The sequence below is a fragment of the Triplophysa rosa genome, linkage group LG11 (assembly GCF_024868665.1).
Source record: "Triplophysa rosa linkage group LG11, Trosa_1v2, whole genome shotgun sequence".
Classification (NCBI taxonomy): Eukaryota; Metazoa; Chordata; class Actinopteri; order Cypriniformes; family Nemacheilidae; genus Triplophysa; species Triplophysa rosa.
Window position 1 is genome coordinate 7,969,092 of NC_079900.1, and position 24,939 is coordinate 7,994,030.

General features: G+C 37.4%; 1 protein-coding gene across 2 annotated transcripts in view; it reads left to right on the forward strand.

The window, feature by feature from the left end:
- The first annotated feature begins 1,364 nt into the window (after positions 1-1,364).
- The window catches only part of spop (speckle type BTB/POZ protein), an 81,969-nt gene continuing 58,394 nt past the window's right edge, over positions 1,365-24,939 (forward strand). For both annotated transcript variants that reach the window (XM_057346819.1, XM_057346818.1), the window contains exon 1: positions 1,365-1,451. The gene's annotated coding sequence lies outside the window, so the exon portion shown is untranslated. The remainder of the gene's footprint in view (positions 1,452-24,939) is intronic.

The following is a 24,939-nucleotide window of genomic DNA, read 5'->3' on the forward strand; positions in this document are numbered from 1 at the left end:
TAACAACGTTTTCTTCAACTTAACTTTAAATACTTAAGTAGATTTAATATAAAAAGTACCTTGGATCCTTAAGTACAATTTTTATCTGTTACTTTAAAGTCCCTGTGAACAGGAAGTTGAAATCATTTTTACTTCCGTATTCTGAGACATTTCCAAGTGAATAGGACTTTCAAAGGATACATTTTGTGGATGTGGCTTGCGTTTTTCCCTGCGAATTGATTGGATGTGTAAAAACAGCCGTTGCATTTTGAAATGAAACTGGCAGCAGACTGACAGTTGAAGAGGAGGAGTTAATGGATGCTCCGGCCAAGCCGTCTAGTTTACGTCATTTGAGTTGGATAGTCATTTCATAATCTCAAGATTATGAGGGTACATGAATTTTAAAAAGAAAATGACCCACATTGATAAGCTATTTACTATAAACACTGCAATGTTTTATGAAAAAATAAGAATTGTCATTTTTAATTTCACTGGGACTTTAAGACTTTTACTCAAGTCATATTCTAAAAGGCTACTTTCACTTCTACCAAAGTAATTTTCTGCAAGATATTTGTACTTTTACTCAAGTATTGCTTTTATACATCACTGTTCTCTTTCCTTGCTGGCTCTTAGTTTAGATTTTTATGCATTATTATTATATGCATTTTAGACATTATGCAAACACAACTCTTCTTAACCTCAAATGGAGGAGACAACCTGTAGACCCATCCACACACAATATTCCCCTACACAAAATGATACAATGAGTGTGATGGAGTAAATAATAAACTGAGGTGGTAATGAAAAGAGTGAGGGAGATAGAGGAATTGCTTGTTTGTTCATTTTATGATAATTATCACATGTAATGAAGCGCAAGTAAAATATATTTCTTTTCATAAACACTGCCAGATAGCAGAAGGAAGAAACTCTTGCTAATTAAAATGAATTCAGATGTTCAACCAAACATCAGCTAGAATACAGTCTGCGGCATGGGACAAAATTAGTTTTCATTTTAAAAGCAGTATTGCTGCTTTAAAATTGAAATTCAAGTACGCAATGTACATAACATTCATTTTAATATTGATAATTTTGATCATAACATTCAATATAATTTTACAATTTTATTTTTACACACTACCCCCACTTCACCTGTTTCAGACCTCAGATTTAATGCCTTATATGAATTATAATGTATAAAACAAAAACTATAAAAGCACAAGAAACATGTCCTGGAATAAAGTTCACAGCTGTGTCTTTTTCACTCAATATACAATAAAATACAAACTGAACTACATATGATCATGCATAGATGAGATAACAGGGACCACAACAGCACGTGTACAGTTTGAATCTCACGACGCTGGAATTCTAGTGCGTGCGCGCTCCCGCTTTCCGGCATTCATTTAACCCGGACGTGAAGCCGCTCCATAGAAAAATATCCGATACGATAAAACAACCTGCCTTCAAAAAAGGTACGTTTAAAAACCTAAACACAACACAACACTCTATGTGTAGTTATATATTTCGCTATTGTAGCCTTCAGTTTGCGTTGTGAAGGTGAAAAACGCTTTTGCAGGTGCCGTGTGGTTTGTATTTGAGCTTGTTGTAGCGCTAACTAACGTTAGCTTAGCCTCTTGTTGCGCTTATCAGTCCTATCACTTTATGAGTTCTGTATAATACGAAAAAACGTTATTTCTGCAGCTTCTGTCTTTTAGCTGTCAGACGTTGTAGTGAATTAACGGTGGAGGGTTTGTAGTCAAATTAGTATTTTTTTTTGACTACTGGCATAGTAAAATAAGCATACAGAATCTTTCACGTGTTTTAAGTGTTGTGCAGTTTACGACTGTGTAATATGTACTAACTGTGTTTTCGTCTGACATGGTCATAAGCCCGCTAACGTTACAGCTCCGCGGGGTGTGTTTAAAGTTGTGGTGCTCTGTCGAAACACCTTCACTACAAAGCGCGATTATTGTTGTAAATGACTTTAATTTTTTTTTTGTGCAGAGGCCTGGGTATCACTGACATAAGCTTTGCTAAATAGTGATTCTTCATTCGCTGTAAATGTAACCGTCTGTCCACGCATGCGCATCCACCACCTTTAGCATCCTGCCAAATAGTGGGTTGTTGTTGGGCGCATGCGCAGTGCGGCGCTGCAGGGGCGCACTTTGCCAGAAAGTGAGTCGCCTTCATGTTCGCGTTCACGCAGACGTGTTGAATATGTTGCTGCATTGCAGGAATTAGGAAGAGCTGACATGTTGGTCTTTGAAGCTTAACTGTGGCATTCATGGCTGGGCAGTGGGAATGGCTGAGGGTTTGCAGCTGGAAATATGTTGTTATGCTTTTTGTAGGGACACGCTTACACGTCACATCTAAAGACACCCCACTTGTGTCACATCTGATCTGATATGACAGCCTTTGAGGACTTGTCTCAAGGAATGACAGTGCTTCATTTTGCTGTGTTGTTGCTTTCAATACATGAGCAATGAAGTGTTTGCATGATTATTAATTACAAACATACATGCTATGTAATTTTGTTTACCCGATCACAACCTAGCCATGATGAAAGTGTGCAAACTGTGTTTGAAATATTAATAAACATTGTATTATTTAACAACAACAACCATGTGGCACTATTGGCAAATTTTGAAATGTTTATGGTAGTCTTCACAACCTTGGCTTGGATTGGCTACCATGTTTTGAGGCTTCAATATGGAAAAAGTCAAGTATTTTTTAGCTCTTTGACATCCTCACTTTTAAGATATCAATTCCACAATACCCAGTGTAAGACTACGTTTATAATAGCAAATGCATTGAAACCACCTTATCATACCATACTAGTCAGGGTTTTTCCTGGCTCAAAATGAGGCGGAGGTGGTGCCATCCTGATCTTGTACACACACGCAGGCCTACCGTACCTTTTAGTGGTTAAACCAAAGTGACTTAGAGTTTGACATATTAAAAGTTCTAATAAAATGAGATAAAAATGACAATTATTAAGTTATATAAAACATTACTTTTATTCAACCAAACAGAAATGTTTTTTTATCAAATAAAGCTTTTTTTAATCATTTTCAACTAACTTTTCAGCCCACAATAGCCAACTGAATTAACCAGTCTTTCTAAATGAGCAAAGCTCATTCACATCTTGCATTCTCTGTGGTTCACTTTAAATGATTCAAGGATCTCTTATATTCGCTAGTGACTGAAAAGTTCAATAGTTTAAATTAATCTGTTCAAATGAGTCATTCGTGTGCGAGTTGTTCTGAACGCAATGTGCGTTCATACTGGTGAACTCGCTGTGTTCAGTATACGCTGATTCAACGATCCAACTGCACAGCTAAAGACATTACAATGATGTACGTCATGTTAATTTAATAAATTTCAAGAAATTAAATGTACTTGGATGCAAAACAAACAGCCGTGAAACACAGCTAGCTCTTGTTCTGCAACTCTTTATAGCGCCTCAGTGTGCTGATAACGAAACAGCGCCTCCACTGTGGCGTAATGTCTCAACTTGTTTTGCATCAAGTACATTTAATTTCTTGAAATTTCTTAAATTAACATGACGTACATCATTGTAATGTCTTCAGCTGTGGAGTTGGATCGACTTTTCAGTCACTAGCGAATATAATCGATCATTGAATCATTTAAAGTGAACCGCAGAGAATGCAAGATGTGAATGAGCTTTGCTCATTAAGTAAAACTGGTTAATTCAGTTCGCTATTGTGGGCCGAAAAGTTAGTTGAAAATGATTAAAAAAAGCTTTATTTGATTAAAAAAAACATTTCTGTTTGGTTGAATAATAGTAATGTTTTATATAACTTAATAATTGTCATTTTCATCTAATTTTATTAGAACTTTTAATGTCAAAGTCACTTTGGTTAAGCCACTTAAAGGTACGGTAGGCCTTCGTGTGTGTGAACAAGATAAGGATGGCACCACCTCAGAGTTTCTTAATTATTCTATATTGGTTTATTCCTCGCATAAAGCTATCGAAATACATGATGTGGAATACAGTGCATGAAAACTTTTGCGTTGGTTTCCTGATAGTTAGTCCTTTTTGAAGCTTAAGAGTAACATCCACGGGTAATGCAACGGATCGGATTTGAATGGAACCCGTCAGTCCGATTCCTGATCCAGCAAAAAAGACCTATATCGGCCCCATTTCTGATCCAGAGTATCGGATATGTGCATCCCTATCTTAAACCACACCAGTGTCTGATTTGTTAAAACTCCTGTCTGCTTCTCTTTTCAGATGTGTCAAAATGTATGCCATCCGTTGTTCCACACGCTTTTTTATTTCCATATTTATTTGGGCATTTTAGCATACGCCCTGAAACCAGTCTAACCCACTTCTTGCTAGTACTTTAATCTGTCTCCAAGTTTTACATTATATGATCTATAAAAATCACACAATGCAACTTGGATTTGATCTTCTTATGAGTTCTGAACTCTCATTGTATTTATTAGTGAGGTGTAAGTAAAATGCCTTTTGTTGGCATAATCACTGTACATTTACAGGTCAACTCAGCATTAATCTTCTTTACTGTTTTGCCTTGTTCACAAATGACTGGTGGGTGTGCTGGTTTTAATGAAAAGTTCCCCCAAAGCTGAAACTTCTTTCATCTACCTTACTATTGTTAAGAAAATGCGCATTTTGATTATTATCCTGTTTGCTGACTGATTTTTTTTCCATGTTGTTAAAGTTTATAGGAACTGGGGTAGGGTTGGGTACCGGACTCGGTATCGATTCACATTAAATCAATCGGTACCAAATTTCGGTACTTGAGAACGCATCGGGTACTGCGGGTGAGCAGGTATGAGAGCGAGAGAGAGAACATTTTACTTCACGCAAAGGGAAACTAAAACCGCTAATAAAGCAGGCTGTCCTTAACGTACAAAATGAAAATAAACACTCGACTCTACATATGGTTATCATATTTATATTATTTATTTCACTTGTTCTTGTTTAGAAAATTAATTATACAATCGCGTTAAGGAAATGCGCGCTCAGACGCAGCCGGCATGCACACACACACATAACACGGCGCTGAACATTTAAGTTTGATAAGGCGCTTTGTGTTTTCTGTCCACCAATGAATAAAATCATCTCATGAAGTCCTGAAACAAAGTTATTAGTGACAGATTAGAGCAGTCGATGGAAAGAGGTGAGTGAGGCCAACTGTCAAGGTGCAGTTTAAAGCTGTGAACAGCGCCGCAGGAGACTGATGCACATTTACATTATGTATTATTGTATGATCAACATTATATATTTATATGTTATTCTTTCAGTATCTCTGTTAAAAATGTATATTACAAATCAATCTGTTATTTTCAGTAGTGATGCTGTTAAAAATATTTTTGTAGACCGATTCCAAGCCGATCTTCTGTTTCCAGTGATGCGGGCAAGAACGTCACAGCCGTCAGTACACTCAAAGCCGCAAGTAAACATGTAAACGTGCGCGCGTACAGCCTGTCTTTAACGGCTCGTTTATACTCGCATGTGGGTCCACCGGACCGCGAGTCTCTGCTGACTGACTCCGCATCTCTCATATCCGCTGACTGCACGCGCGTGCACACGCATCGTGTACTGTACAGACAAAAAGATGCACTGTAGTTCATCTCTCGCTGCTCCGTCTACATGGGGTATGTATGCTAACAGTGATGCTAAACTATGACACATGCTAAACTCATGTAGAAGTCGTTCACTCTGTGTAAAACAAACGTAAATTCCATTCAACCTGATTCCTTGTCTTGTGTTAAAACTGTGGTAATTTCACCTAGGTAAAATGACATTCAACACGACTTCTACCGGTTTTTAAAAATCCAAAAATCCAAAATATAAAAAAATGAATAAATCAACCAATATATGTGACATATATCTGATTGAGTTCTTTACTAACACAAAAAACTGCAAATACATACCGTATACATCTTTAGAGTAGAATTCACTCATAAGATTTTTAACTTTTTTATTGAAGTTGCAGCAAAAATCAACCCACTTCTTTTAATCCTACCGACACAAGGTAAAGACAATTTATTTTACATTTCAGAAAAAATGAAATAAAGCAATGTTAGTTTCATAAACGGAAACAGACGAGAATAAAATTGAAGTATTTTATTGTTATCTTAGACTTTTGTGAGATGAGTACAAAAATGAAAAAGGTAAATTAAGTGACATGTTTAGTTATATTTTATTATTTTTACTTCTTTTCAGTCACAGAGTTATTCAATTTAAGAGTTGTTTGGGAAAGAGAAGATTCTGTAATTTAATGCAGCTTGGAGAACTGCATTTAGGGAAATTGTAATGTTCAATCATTTATTCAATGAAAATAAAATGTGTATTGAAGAAAAGTTAATATGGTTTTATATACAGTATACTGTCAATTATAGTTTGTGGATAGAAAATCGGAATCGGCAAAAATCGAAATTGGCAGGTTTCACAAATCGGAAATCGGAATCGGCAAAGAAAATTGCAATCGGTGCATCTCTAAAGTTTTCTGAAGCCATATAAGGGTTTTGTGTGAATTGTATTGAGTGAATTATTGACTGTACATTGGTGTGTTCCGCACATACAACAATCTTATGGATTCAGATGATGTGGAATAGGTTGTGTGGACCACTTTATTTAAAAAACTTGTATGAAAAATCCGTTTTCTCGCTTTTTGTTTATTACCTTTCAACTCATACAAGTTTGGATGACATAAGTTTGCAGATATTTAGTTTTAGGTTGTTTATGGTCTTTGCACATACAGTCCGACATTTTCGTATGCGGTTTTTCGTATTTGGCTCTCGTTTGCACAGTGTCTCTGAATTGTTATAAAAGGCCACTCAAAATGCTTGCTATGGATGCGAAAACGCAGAAAATCGAACCCGGTCCGAATTTTTTTATGACGGACGAAAATATCGGAGGCAGTGTGTAAATGTGATTGACACAACGTGAGGTGGTATTTATTTTTTAACGTGCGGAAATTTCAGACGCAAATTTCGGACTCGATGTGCAATGGGTTTAACTGTTTTAAGTTTAATTTTAGCCACAAACTCCTAGTATTTTATTCCAATATATGTAAATACCATTATGCTATTATTAAAACATCTCAGTCTGAAAATTTTAAATAAGTTTACAGTAATAACACACTTAAGTCTGCATCCGACAGATAGATTCCATCTGAAATCAGATTGTGAATGACAGATTATAGACTCCGTCTGAAGTTAGATTGTGAATGACAGATTATAGACTCCATCTGAAGTTAGATTGTGAATCAGACTGCATTTGTGTTTTCCTCCAGGGCTGATGTATCTTGACGGGCTTTCACAGCAGGTGTCTAGAATGATGGATTCTTTCCTGTAACTATCAGCTGTGTAAAACAGCGCTGATGGAGAGACTCTGAATAAACTCTTGCATTAGGTGCTGATTAAAGTCCAGTGGAAATGTGATGGTTTCTTTCATTGCGAAAAGATTTACTACCTCAACTGTGGCTTGGCAGTTTCCGCTATTTGAAAATAATGTAATCAATCAATTAGTCAGCAACTCCATCAAAGCCAAGATATTATGCACCAAATTGCCTCGAATGATGAACCGTGTTAATTTATGTACAAAGTAACCCTCAACCAGGCGGCAGACTGCGAATAAGAGAGATTGCTTTCTGAAATATCCAGATTGTTATATTCTTTTAAGCTGCTGTTTTTAAGTAATGAGTAATGTTAACAGCGGTAAATGGCTTGCTCGGGCACAATAAACATAGATCTGTGTTTGTTTAATAAGGGAGCTGATGAAGTGTCTGTGTATTTACCCATTAAACAACCACATATTTCGGCTTTGGAAAGAGGAAGTGGTGTAAAACATCAGTGGCAGCTCAGCAAACCGGCAGATGAACTGTGAACACTACATTAACAGTGGATGGAAGTTATGGGTAACAAAACATGCCCTGCACCCTTTATTGTACCAGTGTAGTTCAGTTTTAATCTCTCTCTGTCTCTTTCTCTGTATTTTAAAGCAGATCAAAAACAAGAGAAAAGCGGTGTGTGTCAAATACGAAATTAATGGGTTAAGAAGTGAGGATCTGGCTTAAGACCATGTGCATATGTTAAAGATATGCGAGTATAGTGAGAACAGGCTCATTTTTCATGCAGACTGTCGCAGGGAGGAAACGTAGCGGCGATTGAATTTGTTTACATGAAAGGTTGGAAATTGAAATATGGATTGGGGTAGCGAATACCTGTGTGAGCTTCTACATAAAGGCTGTGGTATTTTCCTGCTTGGTGTCTGAGCGTTTCTTTGTCTTTGCGCACAGATCAGGCTTTGCTGTCAGGTAGAGCTGCAACAACTAATCGATATAATCGACAATAATCGATAATAAAATTAGCTGTCAATGAATTTCATTATCGATTAGTTGGTCTGTGACATCACTTGCGAGCTGCGCAGTTATAAATCAACTGTGTCTTCTTCCCTTTTAAAATTACCATATAGATGGGTCTCTCCATGCAGCATGAGCTGCGCAGTTTTAAAGTCAGACGTGTCTCTCCGTGGATGCGTCTCTTTGTGCAGTGCGAGATGCGCAGTTTTAAAGTCACACGTGTCTCTCCGTGCAGCGTGAGGTACGCAGTTTTAAAGTCACACGTGTCTCCGTGGATGCGTCTCTCTGTGCGGCACAAGTTGCGCAGTTTTAAAGTCAGACGTGTCTCTCCGTGTATGCGTACGTCTCTCCGTGCAGCGCGAGGTGCGAAGTTTTTAAGTCAGATGTGTTTTGCATGCATCTCTTAAAGCTGCGCAGTTTTAAAGTTTAAAGGGGAGAGGTGTTTTAAATGACAAAATTAAAGATTATTTTAATAAAACCCAATTTGTGGCGTTTGCACTTTGCAAAGTAGATAATAGGCTAGTATCTGTACATGAGTATTACTTTTTCTGTTTACTTTTTACTGTACTTCACTACATTTGAATGACAAATATCTCACTTTTCATGGCACAAAAAAATGATTTCCTTGGCCGACCCTCCCCTCGCTCCCACGTTTGGGAGAGACTATTGTCGCCTGCTTCTAATATGACACACCGGAATCAACTCACCAGGTGTGTTAATTATGGAGACATTCACAACATTTTGGGAGAAGGCTAATGAGTTCAGTTGTGTATACTTTTCCCATATCTGATTTTTTTATTATAAGCAAAAGATGCAATTACATTTTTATCCGATTAATCGGAAAAATAACCGTCCAACTAATTGATTATCAAAATAATTGTTAGTTGCAGCCCTACTGTCAGGAAGGGTGAATGCGTGTCTGATTATATTTACTGTAGATATAAGCAGCCAGCAACAGGTATGAACTGGATTTGTGTCTGTCTGATTGGAATTATTCGGCTAGTTATCTCAACTAGAAATGTAAAGCTTGGTTTAATGCAAGCCTGGTGTCTCGAAGTGTTTTTAAAAGCTTGTGATAGCTTTAAAAAGTGACAACAGGCAAAAACATGTTGTGCGTGTGCACAGAAACAAACATAGTCCTTTCGTAAGGTTCACTGTAAAAAACCCACAATTTTCAAAAAACTGTAATTTTACTGTTTTATTAACAGATTTTTAACGTATTTTTGAAATAGGGTCAAAAATCGTCAAATTACAGGAAATTTACATGAAAAACAGGAAAACAGGTAATTTTAGAGAACCAACTGTTATTTTTACGGTATATTTCTGACGCCCCAGTTGCCAGAAAATGTCAGATTTTTTTGTAGTATATTTTTGAAATGCAGCCAAAAATCATCAAATTACAGAAAAAGATTGCAAATTTACCAGAAAAACAAAGAAAACCAAGTAATTTTACAGGAAAAACTGTTATTTTACAGAATATTTCTGGCGTCCCAGCTGCCAGATAATTTCCTTTTTTTTTTACAGTGTAACTGATATATAACTGAACTATAACCGTAGCACACACCAAAAGCATAGACATAAGGAATATCCATAATGCAGGCAACATTGCTCGAGGCACGTAGGCAGTTTTGAAGTCTGACAATAATTGTTTAGACGTGTTTTATAGAAAGGCAGTGGATTTGTTAAGCGCTGCTTAGATGACTCTAGTGGCATTGCTTTAAAGGGGATGAATTCTGAGGCAGTTTGTCCTGCTGACAGTCCAACAGCATGTTATAAAGCACAGCACGCTCAATTCCTTTCTGAGTTTCTTAATATATCCATTTTTAAAGCGCCACTGCTAAAAACGAACGTAGGGAAATAGAAAAGATATAGATAAACTTTTAAGCATGTAACCTCAGAAATGAATGTTTCTCATAGAGACACGGTCTATAAGGACACTTTAGAGCAGTTTCTTACATTTTCTCCCACGCTCTTCTTGTCTTCTAGATTCTTGTTGCCCTCATTAGTATTCATGTAGACCTAATACACTGAAAACATAAACAGATTAAGTGTTTCCCACAGAATTTTGTGAGACTATGGGGGCTAAACATATTTTCCTCTAGGGGGGTCTGGGGGCATGGTCCCCCGTAAGAAAATTTTGCATATTTTAAAGGTAAATGCTGCAATCTGGTGCATTTTCAGAGCAAAATTAAGTGACTCAATCTATAAGAATACAATAGTTATAGTAGTAATTTAATCATTGGCACCATAGATATAAATGGGGATAACACATGGTAAAATGAGTTCACAAACAAAAAAAGTCAAAAACATGTAGAGCATGAGCCATCAAAAAATGAAGCAAAAAAGTGTTTAACAGTTGAACTAATTTATATATTACCATATATTAAAACGAAGGCCGGGCATCAGGCCTTTTTCACAGTGCCATTGTCCCACCCCCCCGCATGGCAGTAGGCCTATCACTTTACTATCCGGACCAGAGCATTCATACTAGAGGTGCACCGATTGACCGGCCAGAGACCGGAATCGGCTGGTTTTTCATATGTTCGGCCGGACCGGTGACCGGCCGGTCAGTCTCACGTCTCGCCGATTCCAAGCCGATCTTCTGTTGCCCGTGATGCGGGCAAGAACGTCACAGCCATCAGTACACTCAAAGCCGCAAGTAAACGTGCGTGTGCACAGCCTGTCTTTCACGGCTCGTTTATACTCGCATGTGGGTCCACCGTACCGCGAGTCTCTGCTGACTGACGCGCATCTCTCATATCCGCTGACTGCACACGCATCATGTACTGTACAGACAAAAAGGTGCACTGTAGTTCATCTCTCGCTGCTCCGTCTACATGGTGTATGTATGCTAACAGTGATGCTATTAGCATCATGCTAAACTCTGACACATGCTAAACTCATGTTGAAGTCGTTCACTCTGTGTAAAACAAACGTAAATTCCATTCAACTTGATTGCTTGTCTTAAGTTAAAACTGTGGTAATTTCGCCTAGGTAAAATGACATTCAACACGACTTCTACTTGTTTTTAAAAATCCAAAATATAAAAAAATGAATAAATCAACCAATGTACAGGTGCTGGTCATATAATTAGAATATCATCAAAAAGTTGATTTATTTCACTAATTCCATTCAAAAAGTGAAACTTGTATATTATATTCATTCATTACACACATACTGATATATTTCAAATGTTTATTTCTTTTAATTTGATGATTATAACTGACAACTAATGAAAATCCCAAATTCAGTATCTCAGAAAATTAGAATATTACTTAAGACCAATACAAAGAAAGGATTTTTAGAAATCTTGGCCAACTGAAAAGTATGAACATGAAAAGTATGAGCATGTACAGCACTCGATACTTAGTTGGGGCTCCTTTTGCCTGAATTACTGCAGCAATGCGGCGTGGCATGGAGTCGATCAGTCTGTGGCACTGCTCAGGTGTTATGAGAGCCCAGGTTTCTCTGACAGTGGCCTTCAGCTCTTCTGCATTGTTGGGTCTGGCATATCGCATCTTCCTCTTCACAATACCCCATAGATTTTCTATGGGGTTAAGGTCAGGCGAGTTTGCTGGCCAATTAAGAACAGGGATACCATGGTCCTTAAACCAGGTACTGGTAGCTTTGGTACTGTGTGCAGGTGCCAAGTCCTGTTGGAAAATGAAGTTTTCGTGCGTGAAATGCGTCGACGCTTCGTATTATTTACGTTTATCTGCTGTAATAGCAGTTTCTGTTCCCGGGCATGTGTAAGTTAATCAGCAGAACAAGAGAAAGTATAATACACCCGAAAAAAAGCAATCGAGAGCCTCAGACGCAGTAAGTTAGTGAATGGATGGAGGAATTGCCCCTAACGTTACCCCCGGAATGCGATCATCACAGCATGGACACGCAATCACAAACGGACGGAGAGGGGCACGTAGATGTAGACTTTCATAATAAATTACTTTTTCGTAATTTACTCTTTTGTAATGTAAAACTACGCTTTACATTAATGATTTACATTAACGCTATTGTACTAGTGTAAGTTAGTGTATGTGAACCTTTGCAGATTGTGACCCTGCTTAAATTACTTTTAAGCTTCAAAAAGGACTGACTATCATGAAACCACCAATGCACTTTTTATGTCATTCGATAGCTTTATGCGAGGAATAAACCAATATAGCATAATTAAGAAACTCTGACCTCCGCTGGTGCTGCCTGTCAATCTCCACTGTCAGCATGCGTGTGTACGGTGACGGTCAGGACGCTACTCTTTCCAAGATGTTCCAATGTTTTCATTATTCTTCATAATGACAAGATGATAATCTATGGTTTTGTTTAAAATGTATTTTGCTAGAGACCGTGAGTTAACGTTACTCGCTGAGTATAGCTTAGCTTATTAGAAGCACTGGAAGCGGTCTGAATATGTTGCGTCTTCATACGAAATAAATCTTTTTAAACCTCTGATTTAACTGTATACTGTCGGATTGATGCAACGCACTATGTGTTAAACATGTAACATATCATCTCTTCTCGTTGTGTTCTAACTATTATTTACTTTGAGGAGCAAAATGATCCCCGGGACTTCAGAAGGAGTAGGTGCTTAAAGCGCATCATTGTGCGTCAGGGATGCGCATAACTGTAAATAACGAAGCGAATGCATTAAGCGCATCATTCTGAGTTCCGGGTGCGCGGGCTCGCTTTAACGCCACTCTGCATTAGAGTCTTTTATACGGTGATAGTTTTGTACAATAAACAGAGACAGATAGTAGTATTTTACTTTTACTCAATTACATTATGAGACTGAAATAGGATACGGATATTACTTGGAGGAAAAAAATACAGAGCATATATCATGCTCTAGTATTTCATATACACATTTTTTTAATGTTTTTACATTTACATTTAGTCATTTAGCAGATGCTTTTATCCTAAGCGACCTACAGATGAGGCAAACAATGGAAGCAATTGGAACAACATAAGGACAACAAAAAGCATAAGTGCAATAAAACCTTTTTTTTACCTTTAATACAGTACTTAAGTACATAAAAAATCTGTATTTTTTTACTTTTAAAATTAAAACACTTAATTAAAAGAAGATGGTGATTTTAATGTAAACACGGATTAAAATGTTAAAAAAACAATATTTATTTATAAAATGTAGTAGAGTAAAAAGTATGATTTGCTTTATAATGTAAGAAAATACTAGAATTTATTGTTTATTTGCAAAGTTTGCCAAAGGATTAATAAAGTAATCCAAAAAATCTTTATTAGATTAATAAAAAACAATAATCGTTAGATTAGTCGACCAATCGAAAAAATAATCGCTAGATTAGTCAACAATTAAAATAATCGTTAGTTGCAGCCCTACACCTAATAAAGAAACGAAACGAAATATAACTTTTTAACTGTTTATTTATTCTAAACTATTTTAACGGTTTAAACAGTGTCATTCACATCATTAATTCAAATTCGTGCTCCAGCACATTTGGATATCAAACTATGCGTTCTGCACATGAGCCACAAACAAAAAAATACTCCAAACATTTTTCTAAATTAACTTAATATCGAAATGAAACGAAACATGAATAATTTGCCATTAAAAACAAAACGGAACTATTTTGGCGATTTGGAAAAGGTTAAACGAAGTGCTTTTGGCGCTAAATAATTACGGATATTAGAGATATAGCGCAGAAAGATAATCATTATAAATGTCATGGGTGCGCGTGCTGCGTACAGCTCCGTTGTGTAGACGCGCTGCTCATTTTAAACGACAGAAATGGTGTATGTCAAATGTCCCTATACGCAGACTGCTATTTTACCTGGAAATAATATGATGCTGAAGCTGATGAAGCTGAACATAATGATGTTAACGCCATGAGGTAATGCTATCTGTTTGCTCTGTCGTACACTGATAAAATCATGTCTGTACTGTGGATAACTGCAGTGAATACTGAAACATTAGATTTTACTTCCCTCAAACGATGTTGTATTCAGTATGGCTTGGCGACGTCTTAAATCCTGGCCAGTTCACGTGTCTGCGTTTCAACCGCAAAAGCTGAAACAGTAGGGAGCGAGCGTGCCTTCGTATGTACAGTATGTGTCTGTGTGTGTGCTGCGCACATTGAGCTGAAGCAACAGAGAGGGGGCCGCATTTTTAGCCGTGAACAATGGCACAACAACGAAACAGCCGTGCAGAATTCAAAGTTACAAATAGTTATGTTGTTGTAAGAAAAACAAGTCGGCTCGTTTTAAGACTGTGGCGGAACAAAATAGTCTATGGCGGGCCGCCATAGTCTCGTCAATGAATGGGAAACACTGGGATTGAACTATATTTCACCATCTCTCACCAGAGAAAAAAGGCGCTAAAGTGCAAAAAAACGAACCCTCTCTCTTTCTCTCAACAGGTATTGGTCTAGCTTTTGTTGAAACTAGTAACTTTGTATTAGCACCTATTGTATTATTGCTCCTGTATGACATATCGCTTATTACTCCCTGAACTCTCTGTAAGTCACTTTGGATAAAAGCGTCTGCTAAATGACAAAATGTAAATGTAAATGTATTTTATGTTACAGTTTTGTAGCATTTGATTTTTTTCCACTTATATTGTTACTTCTTTGTGAATGACCCTTGTTTCACTTGGTCAGTGTCCTTGTACCAGCACAACCCGTTGTTGGTGCAAACCAGGATGCTTATTTGCTTGTTTAGCATTGATGAATGGGATGATGATCTTAATGTGGCTGGAATCTTTTCTGTGAAAGTTGTCCACTGGATGTTTGAATTTGTTTAGTATCGAAAAGGTGAGAAACGAAACTAAGCAAGTATGTTTGCATTCAACAAATGTTGTTGGAGGGCAGTGTATGTGTGTATCTCTCTCTTCTCAATCTGCTTTGTTACCTCACTTGTGTGGTAATGAGTTTGATGAATATTCATGAGACGGGGCTGTTGGCAGCATGTAGATCAGGATTTCGATGAAACCGATGCTCTGGAGTGTTTTTATTTGTTTGCGATAAAGGCTCAAATGCGTTTGTGGGTCTATTTGTGTCGTGCTTGGTTGTAAAAATGGATCAAAGTTCTGCCTTTGCTGAACTTTGGCACTGGATGAGCCATTGTGTCCTTCTGTATGTTTTCTGCTCTTTTGTTGTTGTTTTCTGTTGTTTGGTCGGCATTATACGAACCGAAAATTCTCTTCATGTTGACGCTTTTTTACGCAGAACAAAAGCTGTTCAGTCAAGAGAGGGAGGGAGAGAGAGAGAGACTGTGTGTGTATTGTTGTGCAGCTTAATAACTCATTTTCCACATTTTTAGTTTCGTCTGCTTTGTTCTGCTCCACCTGTCTGTCGATTTCTCCTTATTTTTTTCTCTAGATGTCAACTTCTCTCACTCTTTCTCTGTGTGACTTTACCTGTCTAAATACCTGTCTCTCTCCTTTCCCTCGCTCGCTCTCTCTCTTTCTGTCTCCGGCTGTTATGTTTCTAACTGCTCGTTAAGCCATCTGTAAAACCTTTGATCTCAAAGCTTTGCCACTCAGCAGCCACACAGAGGAGAGTGTGTGTGTGTGTGTCTTCTTTACACATGATGTGTGTGTGAGAGATGCAGGATGTTTAGTACAGGATATTTCAGAATACTCGAGGGAGGCTCTAGATTAGATTTTTTTTTAGATTTTTTTAGAAAAAAGCAGGTGTTTTAGCAGGTGTTTTAAAGGATTAGTTAAAAAATGAAAAATCTTTTATAATTTCTTTACCCTCGTGCCATCCCAGGTGTATATGGCTTGCTCTCTTCAGTTGTACACAGGTCTTTTTATATAAAAAGACTGTATAGGTCCCAAAACATTGAAGATGTGAGGAAACTATATTTTGAGGATATACAGCCATGGAAAAAATTTAGAGACCATTACAAATGTTCATTTAATCAGCATTTCTAGATGTTTTGTGGCCATTCCAGTCCAGTGTCTGTTGAATTTCAAGAAAATCAAACCTCAGGAGTGACGCAAAGTCATCCAACAGCAATGTGAAAGACTGACAGCATGACAAGACATGAAAACTGTGATAAAAATAGAGGTTCATTTGTGAACGTTTCCTAAATACAAATATTACTGTTGTATTGATTAAAAGTGAATATGAACTTGTTTTCTTTGCGGTATTTGAGGTCTTAAATATACAGAGCATCTTTTATTTTGTCCCGTTTTTCAACTTTTCATTTTCTGCAAATAGAAACAATCGTGTCATTTGAAATTTGCGCGAAATATTGTTAGTTCACAGAATGAAACAAAAATTATAATTTTACCTAAACACATATCTATAAATAGTAAATTCAGCAAAACTGTTTTTTGAAATGTTGAGATTTGCAGTTTTCGACTGTTGTTTTGGTTTCAGTTTTGCTAAGTATGCTCAAAATAGTATTAGTTTTATATAATGTAATGGATACTTTTACCTATAAAAAAAAACGTATTATGAGAAAATTTTCCTGTTCGGGTGAACAATTCCTTTATGCAAAGATCTATCTTATGAAGCACTTAATAGTTTGTTTGGTATTCATTATCATAATTTGTGGATCTTGCAGTACATATTGCTTGAATTGGAGTAAGATGTTTATACCAAGCTCATAAAAGTATTCTCTTCAAGAGCGAGTGCCTTTTTGAAGCTGATGCAGACGTTTTAGGAGTCATGAGGTGCATCTTTTAAAGAGCTCATCAGCATCATTAACCTCTGACTGAACTAAAGCAAGGTTTGGGAATAGCAGTAAAGCGGTGTGGAAAATTAGCAGTGGAAAAGTGATTGGAAATGCACCACTAGCTTGACATTCCAGGTGGCATTAGCTTGTTGTTGCTTGCATAGCCTGCTGATAAGTTTTTGTTGTAATGGCTGACCAATATGGCTTTGATAATGGCTGATGATAGTCTAGAGATGCTGATCTATACATCATGAAATGATAACGTTCACAAAATTGCTGAAATTTTCACAAATTAAGTTTCTCAAGCAAAAGAAGAATCCATGTCATTAAGTGTGCAGTCTTGCTCAGAGCTATTTACTGTTACTGCTAATTAAAAATAAAATTGAAATTGTTTTCTGTGTGTATGCTAGTGTATTTACCATATGCTAATGTCACAGTGAAAGTTGGGGAAAGCAAGCTCCAGTCAGCTACTTTTACCTCTCTATGGCCGTCTCTGTTTAAAACTAGGGATGGGCATTTTTCAATAATTTCATATTCGAATATTTGAGCTCATAAAAAACTAATATTCAAATATTCATTTATTTAAATTAAGTTAATAATGACGTAATTTGTTACGTTTTTATTTAGACACAATTTCACATCAAGCTTATAATTATCTTTAAATATTCACAATGCATTAATATTATATCCTGTATATAGGTTTTTTAATGTTGAAAAACAGAAAACATAGAAAAATACATAAAAACTGCATTTAAACCTGCGCGGAACGGTATAATACAAAAAGAAAACCGACAAAACAAAACGAACAAAATGCAATGTATATTGACAGTCTGTGATAAATGGTTATCTTGTTTATTTTGGTTTACATGTTCTTGATAAGAAAAACAAGAATATAGGTCTATTTTACTCTGGTGAAAGTCTGTTCAACAAGCCGACGGTTAACAAGACGACAGCGGAGAAAACGCGCTGCTCTTTTCTAACTCCCGGTAACAAAACCCAGATCTGACAAGAATATCTGGCTTTATTGTTTATAATGTTGATAATAAATAAAGTAAACGGGCTTGATACCTCCATGCCGACTTGTAATATCTTAAAAAATACCCCGCAACAAAGACGGAGCCGTAGTGCTCGTTTCCCTTATACGTGACCATCATATGAGGAATGAGGATCCTGCTGATCAGCCCAGTTAATAAATATTGTTTTCTTTGTCATTCACGTTCGGTCTCGTTTAGCTTTGCATTGCATTTGCATCAATAAATAAGGTAGGCCTATTTATTTCAACTAAGGTAAGGAATCACAGCGCGTTTTAAAACGTTCAAAACTAATTTTTATTTTCAACCAAAATGTGCAGATTGCAATGATAACTACAAACATTTTTACATTTGATATTCCCTTTTAAAGTTCTTTGTTTCAGGGTTACAAACCAAAACTGGCCTCATTATCGCTGATGTTTAAAAAACGCTCTCAACAGAGGAAGTGTCCCATGATAAAACCTGCTTCTGTTTATTAATTGCAAGCTGTGTTTCACAACCGTGACCCACTGAAATAGTAAATGTATAAACACAGGAAAGAACCAGTTTGCGGTGTCTTAAGCTGTTGAAGACAGAATTATCATACCATCCTTAATGTAAGAAAAAACATGATAACAGTCTGTTTATCAACAAAAGCGACAGTTCAAAGCAGACATGCTTGCTTTCCATCCTTGTGCTGTCCATCCACACGGGTGGCCTCACATCTCGCTTCCTCAAAGTGTCTGATGGTTTTAAAAGCTACGCGTTTGATCAAAGCCATGTGTGTCTCGGAAGGCTCTGATGTCATTCTCATTAGGTATGATGTCAAGATGCTTTATAGACCTGCTCTTAGCAGAGACAGAATACCTCATGACAGCCCCCCCCCACACACACGCCAATGCCTTTTATAGCTCTTTGTATCACCTTCTTCTGAGGAGCAGAATCAATTATCAGTGATTAAGTTAGTGTCAAACTCCTTATCACTCATTCACCCGTGCGTCTGTTGTGCGTCTCCCTCTCATTTAATCTGTGTCTCGTAACTCTCTTCAGATGTCCAAGAAAGTCTTCTTGCGTCATTCTGGTGGCTTCTTTGTTCTTCCTTTTGTTTCGCAGCTCCTCTTTCATTATCGCTTTTGTCGACCTTGGAAAATGTGTTCTTTTAAAGATCGTCTCCTGAGAAAGAAATGATAGCTGCATAAATGCAGTCTCGTCTGTTGACATCAACATGCTCACTATTAGGATAAGGGTTTGTGTATGAAAGACACATCAAGGGTGCAGATAAAAGCTGGTGAATGTGTTCGGATTGAGAGAGGAAGGATAAATATGCCAGGAAAAGCGAAGCAGTCTTGGCAGAGAGCATCGTGTCTTGTTGCCATTGGATGTCTTCTGTTGAACGTGCAGACGGAAAGCGTTTATCTTCAGTGTACCTGTGTGAGCATTTCTATCTGTCCTGCAGCCGACAGCAACACTTTTCAAGTTGACACTTAGTCTCTCTTATGCGTTTTAACACGCTGCTGCTGTACTCTGAAGCGCACACCTGTACATCTTCCTGCCTGAAGGGGGCAATAACACACACCTTGTGGTTCAATAGTGGGTGTATCCGGATGTATTAGGCAACGTGTCATTGTTGGCACTTCTTTATCGCTGCTTTGTTTTTATTTTTGTGAAATTTAGTAATAGAGCCTAGGTTGCATTTAAACATGAAATTTGGTAGTTGCAAGTACATCATACACTGTAAAATCACTGTATAGGCCGTAGCTTGATGTCCTTTGTAAAAGCTCTGCAAGCGCTGTTGTGCCACTTGCACTTCAGATGCAGATTGCATGAAATGGGCCTGTTTTTGATACCACCCAACTTTTCTCTATATCCATTTTCATTCATCTCACTCTTTCTCCTTGTTTATCATCTCCTATACTTTTCTGTTTTTCTCATTCTTTCACTCTCATAGCAGATTGCGATGTGATGCTGAGTTGATCATCTGTCTCGCTCTGTCTCTTCCACTCTCTCATTTCATCTCTCACTCACTTCTCTTTCTCACACATTCACACAATCTTAGGTATTGATGCACCTATTTGCCAAAGTTATTTTTATTTAATTGTTAGGTTTATTTGCATGCAACGTGGAAACCTGATTCGGTTATTTCATTTGAATCTGCTTTGCTTTAACCGAACTCTCTCTCTTTCATTTTGATACAGATCAGTCGTTCTATGCAGGGAAGTTGTGTATATGTTTGCTTTCTTGATGAGGAAGTGTTTGCTCGAAACTTTCTGAAGATCAGTTTATGTGCTTTGTTTCAGATGGAAACCGTTCTTTGTCTCTGAATTTGTGTGTGTGTTTTATTGCCGTCTTTTAAAATCCGAAGAGCAGCATGCATTTACTCGGCCCGAGAATGCGTGTAGTAGTAAAAGGCCACTGGTGAAAAAATGCTTCTGTTGTGCTGTTCCCATGTAATAAGTAATCTTTAATATAAATGAAATTGACTTTATAATCTTTTCAGGGCTCTAGAGTGCGACCAATTTGGTCGCACATGTGACCTTATTTCTCAATGGTGCGACTAAAAAAAAGCGACCAAATTCCGTTCCTGAAAATCATAGCGCTTCAGCCGGCCTCAGCCATAACTTTTGTTACATACACAAGGTATGAGCAAAATAAAAACTGATTTGGAAAGGGCTTGAATATGGTATCAAAAACTGTAATATATAAATTTGCACCATGTGTTGGGTTTTCCCAGATCGAATCACATATGAACATAAACATTAAAACATTAAAACATTAAATATATAGATGAATATAAACAACAACGGCTTTATTGGGCATTCAGTTGTATTAAAATACAACAAGTTCCGAGACGCAAGTACAGTGTGATGACGTCACGAACATACTAATTACCACCTAACGCCACCTTGCACCATAGTGATGGGTAATAATAGATTATGACGAGCCTGTCAGTCAAAATGACGGACAATAAAAAAGTCTAGCGCAACCTCTGGTGTGTACGTTTGAAAATGCGTGTGCTGCAGTCAGACAGAGAGGTGAGGAGCCTATAGGCCCGTCAGTTAAACAGAGTGGATGTAGCGCGGATGATGAGAGAAGATGAAAAGAACGATTGACAACTTTTTCATGAATAATGTTAAGTTAAGGCCTGATCCGTCCGAACATCATAAGCAATGCTCTGACACGGAGCCATCAACCTCCCAGGTTATGTCAAGCCCTGGTCCATTTATCTTGAGATGTTTTAAGTTTACATTTCAGTTCAGTGAAGCACTTTAAGCACCAACACTTTTTCAGTAAGTTACCTTTCTTGTAGAATTGTGCTTCAAATAAAGAACTTTATGTTGACCAGATTGTTAGTTAATCATTTACAAGTCAATTTTGCCTATATGGACAGCGATAAAAAAAAAAAACTGGTAAAACTGCCGTGTTAAATGCGATGCGGTCGAAAATTTGGGTGCACCTAAGTGCAGCCAGTGCAAAAAGTTAGTCTAGAGCCCTGCTTTTACTATTGGGTATCCCCCGTATATTTTTTTACTCACCCTCATGTCATTCCAGACCCGTTTGACTTTATTTTTATGAAGAACACAAAAGAAGATATTTGGAAAAACTTTGGTAACATAACATTTTGTGTTCCACTGAAAAAAGTGTCATATGCAGGTTTTAAGTGACATGAGGGTAAATAAATACAAATAACGACAAATGGTACGATCATCATTTTTTGTGAACTTTATGTGAAGGGATTGGGCTCAATTTTTTGTTTGAATTTACTTTGTTTTGCTCAATTTTATATTAAGTTGTATTGTATTTTATTGAAAAGCAAGACAAATTATAAAAACACATTTTGACTATTCAGTTTGTGCAATAGTGAAAAAAATAGCTTAATAAATAGAAGAAATGCAAAAAAACATGTTCTGTGTTCGGTATTATTCGGCCAAGTGTTTCACATCATGTTCGGCTTCGGCCAAGAATTTTCGTTTCGGTGCATCCCTATTTATTATGGGACTTTTGGCTTTTGTACCCCACAGTGTTCTTTGTGAAATAAAGGGAAATGTTTCCATTCTTGTGTCCTTGCAGTAAAGGTACAGAAATCAATTGAATAGTATTGTGATCGTTTCTTTTGCACTTGAATAGATACACTGAGGCGAAGTATCAATACTTTATTAGGAATGTGAGTGTTAAGGAATTGGCTTTTTAAAGCTCATTAGACAGCCTATTAGCTTTATTCTTCCATGTAAGAGCAAAGGTGAGAATTCTGTTGACGTGTAGCACAGCTGCAAGATCTGAAATGACTTGTCTGCTTTACGACAGCTGTGGTTTCAACAGCAGTACAGGAAGGCCGAACGACATTGATAAACATGTCATTTTGAGTTGATCAGATGTGACAGTCATGTGCAGTTAAAGGTTTGGTTGACCAAAAAATGATAGTGTCTTCTTGTTACTGTGTCTTGTTTGGTATGAATGTGTTTCCTCTGTGCAACATAAAAGGTTGTGAAGTTCCCACAGTGCTTTTCGTCACAACTTGAATGAATGAACAGTTGATGTAGGTCCAGCCACTTTTATGATGCTTTTATGGTACTTTCCAAATCCTGTTGGCTGTTTATTTAATTTGAAAAATATTGATGTGAACTGAACATCATATGTGAAGTCATACAGCCAAGCGTAATAAAATCACTTGCAGTGATTATGTATTGCAAAAGTGATTCCAATCACCATGCATTGTTTTGAGTGTGTACCATATTGTTTGATCCCTGTCGGGTCCCATTTGTTTTGAAGGTTTTGTGCGTATTTGCATCAGAGTGAGTGACATGCTTTGACCAACACTTAAAAAAACTGTTGCACACGGCATCACGGAAAGAGGATTTTATGAGGTTGCTAGGTAGCAGGAAAGTGGGAAATGAACACTATAAACTGTAAAAAAATGTGTTTGAGCTTAGGGAAGAAAAAACGTCCTGCCAGTTGTTTTGATACATCGCAGAAAGACATTAAAGGACTTGTTGAGTGTATGTTCATGAAACTTTTAAGTACTGTGGTGCAAGTGGCTTTGAAGACGGGCAGCATCCAAAATTACCTGGCTCAAAATGTTTTTGTTTTGTTTTGTCAGAACAAAAACCAAAAAAAGAGGAAGGAAGCGTACAAATAAAGTTGTTTGAGCACCGGATCACAACCCTTGACCAGGTGCATTGTGATGCCTGATGTAACTGTGATGTCTGGCTCTGTAAAGTTCAATGCTTTGGTTAGCATTGATGGAGTAATGTGAAAAGGCTATAATTCAGTCATCTGTGAAGCAGCGGTTTATCTTGTGACCCAGTAATCTCTCATTCTTAGTTTTACACCTCCACCTGCTGTACCAGGCAAGACACACACACATACAGACGGGATGAAGTGATAGAGAATCCAGCCCTGGATTGCCGTGAGCAGGTTTCTGATGATAATAGTGGTAAGCTGTAGAGATTTGAGCTTTTCTGATAGTGTGGAGCAGTTAGAGCTCAGCTTATGTTTGATGTCATGTCTAGAGGATGATGGGATTCAGGACTGGCCCTCAAGTCGCTCAAGGCTTCAGACTGATCAGCTCCAATTGAGTTCTGTTCCCCCCCTTAAATAGCAGACCATCTTTGGATTTAAGACATTGAAGATTGCCGTTTAGTGTTAGCACGATTGGAAAACAAAGCAAACATTTTGTACTAAAAGGTAAAAAGCTTGTTATGGTTGGATTAATATTGATATCATAGCATACGTCAATACTAGGGATGCACGATATCATCGGCACGCAGATATTATCGGCCGATATTGGCTTATAAATGAAATATCAGCCCGATATGAAAAAATACGCCGATATGCTTTCTGACACGAGCATGCACCAGCTGTCACAGGACATGGGTACTAAAGTTCATTTTTGTGTCTTATTGCATCTGAACTGTCATATAAACACAGGGCTGTGTTAAAAACAAACAAGGTTTTAGGTTAAGCCGGTGTTCTGACATTTTGTGCTACCATAGTTTTAGTGCCCTACGTATTTTTGTTTCTCAACTTTTTAATTTACTAAGTATTTTGGTTCAATGTCTGTAATAAACATCACATACTGTTTAGCCTTGATATCTGAACACAGTTTTATAAAATATATGCTCTAACAGCAGTAATTACGATCATTTGTGCGAGGAGTGCAAATCAGATCATACATTCATAATGGAGCTACATACCTTTATTATGATACTGCACGTCACTTAGAAATCCAGACGAGCTCACACAAAGTCCTCCATGCCAAGAATTCACAATATAACATCCATCAGCACTTTAAGTCTAAAAACGTAATAAATCTGAGAACTGTGAATATATTTCCTATTGCGTACATTGGATTTCTTGTGAAAGAACCATCTGTCATCATTGTTTTCCAACAAAGTATGCAAACAGCGTGGTGTTCCTCTGGTAAAACTGCGTAAAATCTGATCCATCAGTATAGTGAGCCCACGCACACGATTCATATTTCACAAGCACACGATAAGTTTGTTATTTCACAGCTGTGTTGTTAGTTTGTCAGCTATAGGCTACTGCTATATACTGTACTACTGTCGTGTCCATCCACATTCGCTCTATCAGCCATAATCATTCAGTACACAGTCTGCAGGTATTTATGAATGTATATTATGTGGATGAAAGCTCATTGTTTATGGCAGATTTCTGTGTGACACTGTGAAGGCTTTCCGTGTTGCCGTTTACACTGATGCTAAGCTACAGCTAAAGCTATTGGGCCAGGCCCCGGTTGCATAAAGCACCTTAAGTTTTTCCCTTAATTATGACACTTAAGGGGTGATTTTCCTTTACCAAAGACAATAGGAGAATAACTTAAGTAAAACTTAAGGTATACTTAAGGACACACTTAAGGGAAAATTACACTTAAGGTGCTTTATGCAACCGGGCCCTGGGCTCTAGACTGCAACCAGAATGCT